Here is a 16,830-nt window from a genome sequence, read left to right on the forward strand (position 1 = left end):
CTTAAAATCGATTAACCTTGTATCAGTGTCACGTGAGATAAGATATAGATGATCCTATGCAGTTTCGGACAGCGAGGTGACGCAATGTAATGACAGGAAACTCATATTCAGGACTGTGATTCAGATCCCCTCCCACGAACACACGAGGCAGTACTCACCCTATGGCTTATCATAGACAATATGCTTAAAAAATAAACATAAGCTTATACGGTCTGTAGGTTTAATCATTTGGTGGGCGCGCCTTTCATACTTCCATGAGTGGGCGCGTTGCGGCTTTTGCACAGCAATTAGTTTTACATTTTTAACCTAAGGAAAAATAACCATCCCATCAGTAATAAATAGGTAAAAATGCATCAATTTCTTTTTTTGTAATTTCAGCACTTGCTTTTGGACCTGGCAAAACTTTTAGGATGTTCTTGGCCTCGGTTTTAGAAGAAGAAGGAAGCGGTTCACTTATCCAAATAGTTTCCTTATCTTTTCCTACGTAAATCGGTAATCCTCTATTTGTTGTCTCCCCTCTTCAACCACGTGGTCATCTGTTTCCTCTGTTGATTGTTCGGGTGTCACTGCTGTGGTTTTCTTCTTCAATATCTTCCTCTTCCGACTGAGATTCACATGAATCTGACAATTCTTGTAATTATTCTTCTGACAGATCTCGCAGTACTTTCTCATAGTCTTCAGGACGTACAGTTAGACGGTGTCTGTCAAATGCCTTCATTTTCTCCATTTCCAAGCTTTTATGAGACCTAATGAAACACATGTCTTTGTAAAAGTAATATATTGTAGCAAATCAATATCCTAGACTGTAAAATGTAGTGAAAATTGCATATGTGAACTTTGATTCGATTCGATTATTCATTATATACTAACATAAAAGAAACATTGCCTTGAGGCGATAGAAAAACACAAGTACAGAAAATACTTACATCACAAGGAACGTAGCGGCAAACACACCACAAACGCATCACTCACGTTTCAAACAACAATAGAGACCAAACTGCTGAGAGCATGAATAGCGCAAATGTAGTAAGTGGTGACAACCGTTGAGAGCAACAAATAAGTATCTGGATGTGGACGCAACTGTAACGCTATATGTGATGCTAACAGAAAACTAAATTTTGCGGCTATCTGCCGCAGGCGCGCCCACCGAAGGATTAAGGAATGCTGTTGCCAATGTCAAGTGCAGTACATTCAGAAGAATTCTAAAATGCAGGGAGCGAAAATGTATTTATAACTTATAAGAAACGTGACTAATGTCGTACAAGTCGAAGTACATGAAAGGGAAAGCACCGGTTGACAAAGGAGTGAAAAATGTTCAAATGTGTGTGAAATCTTATGGGACTTAACTGCTAAGGTCATCAGTCACTAAGCTTACACGCTACTTAACCTAAATTATCCTAAGGACAAACACACACACCCATGCCCGAGGGAGGACTCGAACCTCCGCCGGGACCAGCCTCACAGTCACGACTGCAGCGCCCTAGACCGCTTTTTTTTTTTTTTTTTTTTTTTTTTTTTTAATGGCGGAAAGGAGATATATAATAAAGTTGACTAGCCTTCCAACTACACTTTCTGGACATTAATTGAATCTAAGTATTTCACGTGATCAGATCTATATAATCAGTCTTTCACTGCAAAAATGAACAGGGCAATGTGCCAGCCATTGAATATTACATTTATCGGATAGAATCTTGTGGTTTTAACCAATCGATAAGGAAATTTCTATAAAAAACTGTCTGTTTCCAAATTTCTAGTATAAGCCAATAATGCACCTTTCATGTTTTGTGTTTGGCACTATTAGACACACAATCTCAATGTCACATAAGTTCTGTACATTAGCTTATAAATTTCAAAAAAACTACTCTCTGAAGTAGAGAAAGCACACATAATAAATATACTGTAAAATCTTAAATAGTATCCTTAAGGTAACTATAATACATCACTGTCAACACAGTCTTCTTTTTTATATTAACCATTGCCCATTCTTTCAAATACAATTTTTAGCATATTACCGAACTTTTTCTTGTGATTCGAATAGCTTCTAATTTTGTGGAACTCACACAGCATGTGTACCTTGAACTCTATGATGCTATCGGATCCTAATTTGTTAAGGACGTAGTTAACAAAATTTCCCAGCAACCAGTACACAGCGTTATTTTTTGCTTCTGGGAAATAGCGTGCTTCAGGCCTGTTTATCAATGACAGCGATATATACTCAGGGGATGTTCTTGCAATCAGAGCTATTTGCTCCCGGATCCACTTCCAACTATTCATGTGACCACTGCAAGTATATCTATGAATTACTGTGTCAACTAGATGGCATTGTTGACATAAATTTGTTTCACAGAGTCCGATTGCGTGCAGTCTTTCATTGGTGCTAACTATGTTGTTAACTGTCTTGTACCATGACGTTTTTATATTAGACGTGAGCACATTAGAACTAATGTTCTTCCAAATCTCAGTCCACTCAATGTTTGGAAACTGTCGTTCTATTTTGTTTCTTCCTTCGCTTTTCTTTCGTTCCCGCATTATGGCTCTCGATGTTAAGTGTCGGGACTGCCTGAGTTCGACACTGACATAACTAAACTCAACATAGAAAATCCTCACGTGCTGTAAGCGACTGTTGATATTCTGCACGTCAATCGGGGGAGGTTTATTGATCTCGAAAAGTTGGCTGGTTATGCTTTCTCGCGAGTCTCTTATTAAATTAACTTGCCTTTTGATAAAAAGAGCAGAGGCTTTATCCGTTATGTCAGTTAATCCTAGTCCACCATTTTTAGGATCTAAAGTGGCTACTTTAGCAGGTACTCTGAACACTTCACCTCTCCACAAAAATTTTGTGATTTTGGACATTATTCTTCTCGCTATCATTCTCGGTATTGGAAACAGCTGGGCAGTATAATAAGCCTTAGCAAGGATGCATGAGTTGATATACTGTGTTCGTTGAACTTGGTTCATATATCGAGTTAAATTCTCTACAATGGCTCCTTGCACTTTATCTGCTGCAATTTTCCAATTTAAAGCCGTCATTTTCATAGGGCATGCTGTCAGAGTGATCCCAAGTGTTTTATGTTGTCCGACTAATTTTGCCCACTCGACGTTGATATTATCAAAACCTCTGAGATTTAACATCTTACTTTTTTTTCCGTTTGCATTGGCTCCAGATGCTCTACAGTACGAATCAATCACTGTTGCTAGCGTGGTTACCTCGTCATAATTCCTTATAATGACCCCTATATCGTCAGCATAGGCTCTTATAACTGTTTTGTTTCCTGATAATGTTAAGCCTTTTAATGTAGCATGGACGTGTCGGAGGAAAGGTTCCAGCGAAATTGCGAAGAGCGACATGGACAGAGGACTTCCTTGAGGAACACCTCGTTGTATTTGCATCGGCCTGGATTGTTGACAATTCACCGCTATTTTAGCATTTATTCCAGTTGCTATGTTCTTAATCAACTGGATAACCCTATCGTTGAAACCTATTTTCTTCAATGTCTGTAGAAGATATTCATGGTTAACTACATCGAACGCCTTATAAAAATCTAAAAACAATAAAGCACACTTTATGTTTGTTACAGAAGTTATTGCAATGATATCCCTGAATTCCGCTAGATTTTGAAAAATGGTTCTGCCTTGCGCACAGTTCTGATGTTGACTAATAATTTTATCTGTAAGGCATGAAATTCTCTTGTTTATTATTCTAGCTATTAATTTATAATCAGAATTCAGCAGTGAAATTGGACGAAAACTATTTAAATCTTTGTTTCCATTATTTTTTGGCACCAGAACTATTTTACTCTCCTTAAACTCAGCCGGAATCATTTTACCCTGAATAACCTCATTTACAATGTCCGTAATTTTCGCACCTACTATTGGCCAGTAACGGATGTAAAACTCTGCTGGCAGACCATCCGGTCCTGGGGATCTTTTTGGTGGCGAGGCGCACAGAGTCTCATACACGTCTTCTTCACTGACAACCTCGAGAAAATTTTCGTTGTCATCTTCTGTCAGCTGTGGGGCTAGGATGTCAAGGAATTCTTCCAAGGAAGCATCACTACTTTGATGTACAGAATATAGCTCGCAATAATAGCGATAAATCTCGTCCATGATATCCTTCGGCTAATCCCGCTCGGTGACAAAGGAGTAAGACAGTGTTGTAGCCTATCCCCGATGATAATCAGTCTGTAACCGATCAAGAAGTAACGGAAACAAAGGAGAAGTTCGGGAAGGGAACTAATGTTCCCGGAGAAAAAATAAAGGCGTTGAGATTTGTGGATGGCATTGCATTTCCGTTACAGACGGTTTACTAGGGTTTCCATACTCCATTTTATTGAAGAGCTGGAATTCTTTATAGGAGAGTGCATGTCTGGTTTCTTCCCAAATTGTTTCGGACTCCTATCTTGCATTCCGTGTTCAAATGGTTCAGATGGCTCTGAGCGCTATGGGACTTAACTTCTGAGGTCATCAGACCCCTAGAACTCAGAACTACTTAAGCCTAACCAAGCTAAGGACATCACACACATCCATGCCCGAGGCAGGATTCGAACCTGCGACCGTAGCTGTCGCGCGGTTCCAGACTGTATCGCCTAGAACCGCTCGGCCACCCCACACTCCGTGTCTAATGACCAACTCGTCGACGGACGTTCAACTGTAAGATTCCTTCCATCTTGCTTCTCAGGGTCCGCCCATAAAGGCTGTCGCGAAATATATAAAATACAAACAGTAAGGAACAGTTTAAGACAGTCAAGATAATGTTATGTGTTTAGTGACATTAATGTGAACACTCGTTAGAAGCCCGAAAAATCACCTTGTCCAGCGCGGGCCGCTGCGAGACGTGTAGAAGAGAGTCAGTGAGGTTCTGTGAAGTACCGACAGGGATGTGGAGCCGAGTGACTACAGTGCCGCAGCCAATTGCGGTTGAGGATGCAGGGCGCGAACGGCCCGATCGAGATGGTCCCACACACTCTCAGTTGGGCTTAAAAATCCGGGATTTTGGTGGCAAGGAGAGTTCAGTAAAGGCATTCTGGTGCAGCTTGAATCATGCTTGTATACTGCGAGCTGTGTGATACGCTTCCACTGTCCTGCACGTAGATGCCATCGTCCTGAGGAAAAAACGATCGCCCAGGGAATGCCACGGAAACATTCCCTAGACCATAACGCTTCTTTCTCCCGTCTTGACTCTTCCAACTATTACTGCTGGACGTTCGCCTCCACAGGTTTCACGCCGTGCCTGCGAACAGCCATCTGCCCGATGGAGCATAAAACGTGATTCATCTGACAGGGCCACCTGTCTCCATTCAGTGGACGCCCAGTTGCTCTACTGGCGTGTAAGTTCCAGCCTTCGTCACCGATGAGCAACAGTCAGTATGCGTGCATGAACCAGGAAACTTGTTGCGGAGGCCCCTACGCAACAAAGTTCGCTTGACGGCATTCGAGGAGACACTCTTTTTAGCTTCTTGGTTCGTCTGGGTAGTTGTTTGCTCAGCAGTTTCCTATAACATGTCCGCAGCCGTCGTTCGCCCCAGTCATCTATGCCCCATGGTACACCACTTCAACGCCAGTTTCGGATACTGCCATTTTCCCATGCATGGTATATTTTAACCACGTACCACGACGCCACTCGAACAGTTTACAAACATAGCCATTTCAGAAATGCTTCTATCATCGGCCCGAAATCCAATGATCATACTGTTTTGGTTGTCAGATAAATCGCTCCGTTTCCGCGTTACGACAATGACTGCATTGTTTGTTGTTCGCGCCCACTCGACGTGCTTTAAGTGGTGTCACCGCCAGACACCACACTTGCTAGGTGGTAGCCTTTAAATCGGCCGCGGTCCGTTACTATACGTCGGACCCGCGTGTCGCCACTATCTGTGATGGCAAACCGTGCGCCGCCACACGGCAGGTCTAGAGAGACTTCCTAGCACTCGCCCCAGTTGTACAACCGACTTTGCTAGCGATGGTTCACTGACAAAATACACTCTGATTTGCCGAGACGATAGTTAGCATAGCCTTCAGCTACGTCATTTCCTACGACCTAGCAAGGTGCCATTACCAGTTACTATTGATACTGTGAATAATGTACCGTCAAGAGCTACGTTCACCATTAATGGATTAAAGTTAAGTATTCCACCAGCTACGTCGTTTTTTTCTAAATTCTAATTTCCTTGTTCTGTTCCAGACCTCACGCCAGCCTGCGTGAGCTAAAACGCGTGCCTCTTGGCTTCCTCTTGTAACCCGGTGTTGGCTCTCCTGCCAACCCACAACACTTTATATACCCTCCACTGCTGATGCTGCCACATCCCGCCTGTGAGAGCTTATTTCACGTTAACGTTGAACATAGGGTGTAGTCACATTGGCGTAACTGGACCATGAATACACAAAACTGTGTCAGATATTTGCAAAAGAATAACGCATTCATAGATCGGACATAACATAACACATCACGTACGTCGTTGCGAATTGCTACACTGGCATCACAATACCGAATGCGAAAGCGATCAGTGCGTATTTTACTATAACAGAGAAACAGAATTATGCTTAAAGAGAAGAGGAGAAGAAATACCGAGGAGGAAGTAGGCAGTTGAGTTTACAAGAAGTGGAGAGGTTAGCAAGAGGAAGAGAAGGAAGAGGAGTACGCTTACGTTGTTGTTGTTGCGGTCTTCAGTCCAGAGACTGGCTTGATGCAGCTCTCCATGCTACTCTATCCTGTGCAAGCTTCTTCATCTCCCAGTACATACTGCAACCCACATCCTTCTGAAGAGGTTCAGTGCATTCATCTTTTGGTCTCCCTCTACGGTTTTTAACCTCCATGCTGCCCTCCGATACTAAATTGGTGATCCCTTGATGCCCTACCAACCGATCCCTCCTTCCAGTCAAGTTGAGCCACAAATTTCTCTTCTCTCCAATTCTATTCAATACCTCCTAATTAGTTATGTGATCTACCCATCTAATCTTCAGCGTTCTTCTGTAGCACCACATTTCGAAAGCTTCCATTCTCTTCTTGTCTAAACTATTTATCGTCCACGTTTCACTTCCATACATGGCTACACTCCACACTAATACTTTCAGAAACGACTTCCTGACACTTAAATATATATTCGATGTTAACAAATTTCTGTTTTTCAGAAACTCTTTCCTTGCCATTGCCAGTCTACATTTCGTATCCTCTCTACTTCGACCATGGATCTGCAATTGACACAGTAGGCAGGAAGGGAAGGAGATGTGAGGGGAAGCAAAGGGGAGGGGGTGGTAAGGAGTTATGCAAGTGAGATAACAGTTAATGGAGCCACAGCTGGCTCGAGGAGACAGGCACTTAAGATCACAAAACCTTGAGATTTTTGCTTAATAAATGGGTGAAACTATTTACGTAGTTTAAGTGACGTACTTAACAGAGTAAGAATGCTATTATCGGAGAAATTTATTTTTTGATAATATCAGTAACGATTCTTGTTCGACTAATGAAGAGGAAGCAATCGTTCCTTCTCTTGGAGACATTCACGTTAATGTCGCGGATAACAAAGTACACCACGCAAAGAGCTTTCTGTCCAGACATATTTATTTCTGACTTGCTTGACACGAGCTACTGCTGCACACAGTTCAGTGAGCCCTCACTTTAGCAAGAGGTCTGGCTGAGTGCTCCTTTTTGTACAGAACTAGATATCATGGCTAAAACCCAGTTTGTGGTAAACCACTGTATTTTTTGTCGTTTTCAACTACTGCCTATTTACGATTTATATCTGCGCTTATTAAGTGTTTAGTTTAGTCGAACAACGGACTGCCCATGAAATTAGATGACTTTAAACGCAAACGTAAATGTTTACTGGCTTTAAGTGTACTTTTTATCCTATTTTTATTCTGGTGCCTATAACCGATGGTTGACTTTTATGTTGTACGCTAATTAAGTTTTCGTTATTTGCAAGCAGTTGCTTGAATATAACTACACAACTGAAGCGTAGTAGCATTCAAAATATACTCCAATGAGCCAAAACATTATGATCACCTGTTTAATAGCGTATTGTTCCATTTTTTAAACACAGCACAACATAGATTCTGCTTGGCATGGATTCTACAAATTCTTGACAGGATTGCAGAGGTATGTACGATTTTGACCTTGCAACAGGGAGAGTTACTCAGCTGGAAAATGTTATCACCGTAGGGGGCTCAAATGGCTCTGATTACTATGGGACTTAACTTCTGAGGTCATCAGTCCCCTAGAACTTAGAACTACTTAAACCTAACTAACCTAAGAACATCAAACACATCCATGCTCGAGGCAGGATTCTAACCTGCGACCGTAGCGGTCTCGCAGTTCCAGACTGTAGCGCCAAGAACAGCTCGTCCACCCCGGTCGGCACAACTTAGGGGAAACTGAGCGAGGCACGTGGTGCGCGATAAGGTTCAGGTACTTTACTGCTGTCATGATGCCTTCGATTAGCACCATAGCGTGTAAGGGCTAGCCATCGGCCTGCTGTAACACGAAATGCGATTCATTCAAGAGGCGAGACGTTGATATTGATCCACGGTGAAAACTCAGTGATGCAATCACAACTGACCATGTCGTTGGATCAACACAGGAACACGTAGTGGTCGTACGATGTGAAACTCCATGTTCAAGAATGGCTTTTCAACGGTGTGCTCCGAAACAGTTATGCCTGCAAATTGCTGTCTATCCTGGATCACACAAGGGGAATCCTCCGACCTATACGATTTGTGATGAAAGGTGATCATCCAATACCATAGCCCTACTCGCTATTTCACCATCCAAACACCTTACAGACGCAACCCACAGGAATCATTCCTCTTCGTTATATACCTGAACGATCTCCCGACCTTAACCCAAGAGGTTCTCGCTCAGTTCGCCAATGACACAGCCCTTACCGTCAGTGGTCGACGAATGACTGCATTTATCTCGCTCTTACAACGGCAACTGACAATCACTGAACGATGGGCTAAAGAAAGCTCTAAATGCCACCTAAACATGGGCTGTAATGTCCACTCCGAAGCGTCCAGTGCTACGTGTCAAACTGACCCTCAATAACCGGGAAATCCCTTGGAACAACAAGTAATTAGGAGTCATACTGGATGCTAAGCTGGTACCCGCTATTGGCTAGTACAAACATGCAAACAAGCGCTTAGCTTCGTCTGTATCGAGCAACGGTTCCCGCAGCAATACTCTACGGTGCTCAACTTGGGGACAACAAGTATCTCAAACCTCAAGCCTACCCAAGCGTCTCCTCCTAGTCCTAGGGGCACCTAGGTGGGCGGAGGTTAGCGACCATCACGACGAACTGAATCAACCAACGATCCGGGACTCCATCGTCCGGTACAAGCAGAGACTTGTCAATAAATAGAAGCCTTACGTCCCACATCTAGTAATCTGGAAAACACATGCTCCGTCCATCCTGAAGACTAGCACCGGGTTCGAGTGCCCCGTCATACCATAGAAGTTCCGCAATAACAAATCATATGGCTCTAAGCACTACGGGACTTAATATCTGAGGTCATCAGTCCCCTACACTTTGAACTACTTAAACCTAACTAACCTAAGGGCATCACACGCATCCATGCCCGAGGCAGTATTCGAACCTGCGACCGTAGCAGAATCGTGGTTCCAGACTGAAGCACCTAGAACCGCTCGACCTCAGCTCTGCAATAACGTGACACCAAAGGAAGAACTAACATGATGAGTAAATGAAGATAATATTACCACACTCTAACATAAAAGTCGCGATACGCCGTCTAGATTTTGTTACCCGCAGCAATAGCGAGCCCCAAGCAGCCAACAACTAACAATTCTGCATGCGATATCGGATGAGTGCGAATACTAATGTTTATATTGAGTTCAAGATAGTTCTTACAATAGAGAGTGTATGTAGTGCCATAAGAATCAACAATAAGTAAAAAATTACACCACACTTGTGACTTCTCCTTGTCCTAAGGACCCTGGGAGATACGAAACTGTACATTACAGGACAGTTTAAGACTGTGTTGTAACGTAGAGACATTTACTGAGTAATGTCGTTTTCCTTTAATAACAAAAAACTGCTAATAAACACCAGAAGACCTGACTTTTTACGGAAAGATATCGTATATCTACTCAACAAAGCAGAGTTTTGTTCGCTACACTTTCAGTCACATCAGTAAATGTGTAACGTAGGAAACCTATATGGAACGTAATATCTACATTATTTAATGTTTCTAATAAGCCACCACAACTGTAGCTTAAGGACAAACCACACAAACGTGACCGGAAATCATCAAAAGCAATAAAACTATTTCCCAACACAGGAGCAACCAAGTCCACAATTTCTGCTAAATTTGAGTCACAAACGGTAATAATCTTCAACACATTCGATTTTGAAGCATAATTAATGACATTTACTAAAATATTCGTGTATTAGAAAGTCGAGTGAAGACCAAGACAGGCCGAATCACTAGACTCCATAAAAAAGAGTTTCTTGTATCATTGAAAGTGCCCATGATAATAACAACAGACAACAACAGAAATATATGCTTCTCATGCTTGAAATGTGTTTATATTCTCTTGCGTTCAAGGGAATAAGCTGGAAATATAGACACATTTGAAAGTATTTCTTCAAGAATAACATGTAGCTTATGTAATTGTGTCAGGGCGATTCGGCTGTTTTTTCACGTATTTTATGATAATTAATGCCTCTTGGTAACTTACTTACGCATGGAACACTAAAATATAACAACTATTCCATTAATTAAGCAAAAATAATTAAAAACAAACGTTACCCTTACGACGAATTTGGCTGCTTTCTCACCGCTTCGAACGCTAGTGTCGTTCCAGCTGTGAAACGGTAACAACTTTCGGACAACAGAGTGCCGTGACTGTATTTATTAGACTGCGATGTTACCATATGCCTCACACACAGAAGTCCAGCCATAAAGTCGGTACCATCTCGCAGACACTACACATACACACACACCGCATTAAGTTATGTGATTATTCAATAATTTCTGGGTAGTGTCTGTGTCGCTTTAATGTGAAGAGTATCGTATGTGTATAGTTTGCATTCGGTTCGTATTTTCTGTGTTTCTATACTTCTGTACAGTTAATTTTCCATATTGTGCAGTAAAGTCGTTAAGTGGAGTTTCTGCTTCCATTAGAGTATTTATAATTAATTCAGTAATAGTGCCTGTTCAAATTTGTCGTTAGAAAATATCGAGCCTCTTCAGTTTCTTACCCGTTTCGTGATTTCCGCCACTATAACATACGCCATAAGTTAACTTCGCGCTGTTTTGAATCACCTGCTGCTACATTCGCTGACGTCCAGAAGTTCTCAGCTTATCTCACCGCAAGGTGAGTTACTTAGTGCTAATTATTAATTGGTGTAGAGGAATTGTTTGTAGTATAATTTGTATTGTTTGTATTTGTGTTGTTTGTTTGTAGTGAAATTTGTGTTTTTTAACCTGGCGTCATGTGTGATAAATGTGGATGTTGTTGTAGATTAGTGAGCACGGGAGTGAAATGTCAGGAATGTGGGTTGGTGTTTCACTGGGGAGACTGTAGCGGGGAAGATGTTATAGTGCCAGACGAGGCTCGCCAATGGAGTTGTAGATTATGTAGCCGTGACAAGAAAATTGTGGAATAGGGAAAATAGAGTCGTGCCGTTCAGGCTGAACTATAAATGGTGTAATTTGAATTAGAAAGCTTGAAAGGGAAAAGAGACAGTGGGAGCTGAGAGCATGTAACAAGTCATAGTCAGAACGATAAAATCTCAGAAATCAGTTTTCAGATTCCAGAGAGCAATCAGTTTGATTTTCTACCTGAAGTAGAAGAGCCTCAAACAGGTTTTGAGCAAAGTAGGGTGCAGCAGACTCGTAGTAATAATTGTAATGCTGCGTCGGAAGTAAAGTCAAGCAGAAAGAAAAGAGTCCTGCTGTTAGGTAGCAGTCACGGGAAAGGTGTAGGAAAAATGCTACAGGATAGGCTAGGAGTCGAGTACCAGGTCACAAGCATTGTGAAACCTAGTGCTAAGCTTAGCCAGGTTATAGAAAACCTAGGGGCCTTGTGCAAAGATTTTGATGGCGAGGATCATGTTCTTATATTTGGAGGAGCAGGAAACAGCCTGGCTAGCAGTTCGGTCTATAGCATTAGGTGTGACCTGGATGTAATAGGTGCAGCAACAGGTCACATCCATATGGTGGGGTTTGTGGGTGTTTTGCAGCACCATGACCAGCCCTGGGTTAATACGGCTGTCAACCGTGTTAACAGAGAGCTGGGGGGCGGGGGGTTACTGTTCGCAGAAACTGAATCTCATATCTGTGTTGTGCCTGTTGATGCAATTGGGGTTAAGCTAGTCATGGATTGCACCTGAATATGAGGGGGAAGGATGGATTAGTTGATCATTTTGCAGAAAATGTAAGGGGGCCACATGCACACATGACAAAATACCTGTGATTACTGGAGTCAGAGGGACACTTTTTTTTTTTAGGTTAGAGTCAGGTTACAGACAGAGAGTATTGAAAGAGATGAAAACAGAACAGTGCCATAATGTCTGTAGCAGTATCCAAAGAAATAAAAAGGGCTGAGTGTAACCCGCTTGCCAACAGCGCCCGGCAGACCGAATGGTCACCCATCCAAGTGCTAGCACACAATACGTAGATCAATAAATTAAAATTCATCATAAGCTACCCATGAGCCTTTGAGAAGACTAATGATGAGCATAAATATAAGTTCTTCAGTGTTCAGAAAGGAGTTCAATGATCACTCTCTAAAATCTCTAAAAAGTGGCTCAATAAAAGAAAAAATGAGGTGACAAAGGTCATGGAATACCTCCTAATACTGCATCACACCTCCCTTTGCCCAGCCTAGTGCACAACTCGCCGTAGCACACACTCTAAAAGTCGTTGAAAGTCCCATGCATAAATATTGAGCCGTGCTGCCTCTATAGCTGTCCGTAATTGCTCTTTCGACTATACTCCTTTTTTTTCGTTCAGTGGTCCAATCTACTTTGAGGATTTTTTTTAGTAATGTACTTGACAGGTATTAAAACACTTCAGTAACACTTCGTATGGTCCAAAATTCTGAGAACTATTGATTTTACAGCACAAATTACTATGTTAAACTCTCCAGTTCTTTTAATATCCATCCAATCGACAGGTGATTGTTGTCATTAAAGCCGTACTTTCCCCTTCCGTTCGAATCTGTGCTTAGATTTTAAGTTAACTGAATAATTCAGCTGTTATTTTGTAAGGCCTTGACGAAACGTTCGCTATCGCCTCTCGTCATAAGTGTGAAACATCCAGGAAATGTCTCTGGTTTATAAAGTGCCAAGGCTGCAGTGTGCGAAAGTGCTAAGAGTGAAAACAGCGAGGCGGCGAGAATAGCAGCAGTAATTTCACAATGAAGGGAAATAATGGGCGAGGTGGGAAGTAGTGAGGTGGCAGTTGGACGCGCGCCGTGTTTCCCCGGCGGGAGGCCGGGTGGGTGGCTACGCCGGCGCGACCAGCGGGAGAGCGCTGTCCGCAAGCCGCTTTCCGCGTGGCTCCTTATCTCGCGCCGTAGTATGCGCGGCACGCAACGGAAACGCCGTCCCAGGTCACTTCCCCGGCGTGCAAACTCCACCAGCATAATCCGATTCCCTCGGAAGTATTCCCCTCCCGCATCCCATGAATATTCACCGCACACTTAGCTCGCATTTGACGTATTTTAATTACAAGGAAGTATAATGGAACACAGTGAGATCAATGAGGTATAAATAGCCTCCCGTGCTTCATGTTTGGTTTTAGTCATGCAACTCAATCGTTTTAAAACCTCTTTGCTGCCAACTGATTATGGCTGCCCTGTGGACATCCCATTAATCGTCCTGTTACTTCAGGTTGCGTCCGAGGCTATCTGTGGGGGTGTCATAATTTGTTTACATGATGAAAGTGTTTTTGACATCTATATGTACATTTACGTCTATATAATGTCTCTGCAGATCACGTTTATGAGGTTGCCATAGGATTCACAGTATCATTTTCAGGCCGGCCGGAGTGGCCGAGCGGTTCTAGGTGCTACAGTCTCGAGCCACGTGACTATTACGGCAGCAGGTTCGAATCCTGCCTCGGGCATGGATGTGTGTGATGTCCCTAGGTTAGTTAGGTTTAAGTAGTCCTAAGTTCTAGGGGACTAATGACCTCAGAAGTTAAGTGCCATAGTGGTCAGAGCCATTTGAACGATTTCTCGTTTTCAGGCTGTATCAGGCTATATCCCGACCGTTGCAGTATCAAATAGTACGTTTGGGGAAATCAGCAGATAGATGTTATTGTACGAGCTCTGATTATTATTTTACCACGTTGATCATTTCTCCCTCAGTACGCGTCAATAAATAAAAGATTTGGCATTCAGAGTAGAAAGTCGGCGATTGAAAGTATGTGAAAAATCTCACTGCATCGAAAAACTATTTCGTTTAAATCTACATCTTCGTCTACATAGATACTTCGCAAGCCACCTTAAGGTCCGTGACGTAGGGTACCCTGTACCACTAATTGTCATTTCCCTCCTGTTCCACTCGTAAATAGAGCGAGGGGAAAACGACTGTCCATACGCCGCCTTATGAACCCTAATTTCTCGTATCTTCGTGGTCCTTACGCGCGCTGTATGTTGGCGGCAGCAGAATCGTCCGGCAGTCAGCTTCAAATGCCGGTTCTCTAAATGTTCTCAACTGTGTTTCCAGAAAAGAACGCCGCCTACCCCCCAGGGATTTTCATTTGAGTTACCGAAGCTTCTCCGTAACACGTTTTGTTCGAACCTCCCGGTAAAAAATCTAGCAGCCCTCCTCTGAATTGCTTCGATGTCTTCCTTCAATCCGACCTAGTGCGGATCCCAAACACTCGAGCAGTACTCAAGAGGAGGAGGAGATTAGTGTTTAACGTCCCGTCGACAACGAGGTCATTATAGACGGAGCGCAAGCTCGGGTAAGGGAAGGATGGAGAAGGAAATCGGCCGTGCCCTTTCAAAGGAACCATCCCGGCATTTGCCTGAAGTGATTTAGGGAAATCACGGAAAACCTAAATCAGGATGGCCGGAGACGGGATTGAACCGTCGTCCTCCCGAATGTGAGTCCAGTGTGCTAACCACTGCGCCACCTCGCTCGGTAGTACTCAAGAATAGGTCGCTCCAGCGTCCTATATTCTGTTTCCTATGCAGCTGAACCATTCTTTCCTAAAATTCTCCCAATAAACCGAAGTCGACCATTTGCCATTCCTACCACAGACTTAACATGCTCGTTGCACCTCATATCGCTTTGCAACGTTACGCCGGGATATTTAAGCGACTTGACCGTGCCAACCTGTATCCGAACATTACAGGTTTCTTCTTCCTACTCATCCGCATTAATTTACATTTTTCTACATTTAGGGCTAGCTGCCACCTATCACACCAACTGAAAATTTTTTCAAAGGCTTCTCGTATCTACCAACAGTCACTCAACTTCTACATCTTACCTTACACCATCACAAAATTCTTTTCATAGCTGTGACACTCTCTCCCCTATTTCGCGATAGTACAAAACAAACTGCCCTTCTTTGACCTTTCTAGGAGTTCTCTGTTAATTTTATCAGATAAAGATTACATACCGAGGAGAAGTATTTAAGAAGATGACAGACAAGTTAAGTCTAGGCAGGCAGGCCCTTTAGCAGATAAATTGCTTCTACCACGAATTATTCCTATAAAATGCAATATTTTCTATGTGATGGTGCCAGTTCGGTTCGGTTCTGAGCACTATGGGACTTAACATCTATGGTCATTAGTCCCCTAGAACTTAGAACTACTTAAACCTAACTAACCTAAGGACATCACACAACACCCAGTCATCACGAGGCAGAGAAAATCCCTGACCCCGCCGGGAATCCAACCCGAGGACCCGGGCGTGTGAAGCGAGAACGCTACCGCACGACCACGAGCTGCGGACGATGGTCCCAGTTTAAGATGTTTGGCTTCATAAACCTAAAATCTTTAAATTTTTGTCACTTATTGTATGTGATAAGACTCAATAGAAACCATTCACTTGTACGAGTTAGGATTTACACAAGTAATATGCCACAGTTAGTTTACACTGGTTTCGTATGTAAGCTGGTAGGAGAGGGGGTGAGGGTGGGTAGCAGACACAAGTCCTGGACCGCAGAAGTCTGTCTGGAAACAGAAACTATTTCACAACTTTGAACGCAGCTTTTCGGGGAGCGCCTTTTCAACCAGTGGTGATGTGGGCCCAGGAAGTTTATTTTTCACCAACTGTGTTAGCAAATCGCCAAATATTCACCGATCTTGCAAATTTGAACTCCGTCAAACATTATTAAAAATTGAAACACAAAGACATAGACTTTAGGAAGTTTTATATATATATATATATATATATATATATATATATTGGCAGAATTTTGATTTAGTTTTTAGAGACTGAAACGAATTCTTCATACGAAATTATTTAAACTGGTTTTAAAATGTGTAGTGCATATTTTTGTGAGCGCATGCCAGAGCCCAGGAAACACACGGCAAGTGCAGTGGCAGTTACAAATTAGTGTTTGTGCATCAACAAAATGTCAATATAGATAATCGTTTCTTTGGTTTTGTTGGAAAACTTATAGTGGACAATGGTCTATTGGTAGACAAGCCAAGACATAACAGATAGGTGCCTGTTGATAGAAAACAATCAAGCCGGTGCCAAAGAACAATCATGAAAGTGGTGGGCGGAAACCTCCCACACAGATGGCTTCTTATTTTTAGAATTTCAATGATCCAAATGTTTTCGATACTACTTGGAGCTGATTCGAAATACACCTTTAAGCTCTGATAAATGTCATATATTTTATTATATT

Source organism: Schistocerca americana, chromosome 4 (assembly GCF_021461395.2).
Source record: "Schistocerca americana isolate TAMUIC-IGC-003095 chromosome 4, iqSchAmer2.1, whole genome shotgun sequence".
Lineage (NCBI taxonomy): Eukaryota > Metazoa > Arthropoda > Insecta > Orthoptera > Acrididae > Schistocerca > Schistocerca americana.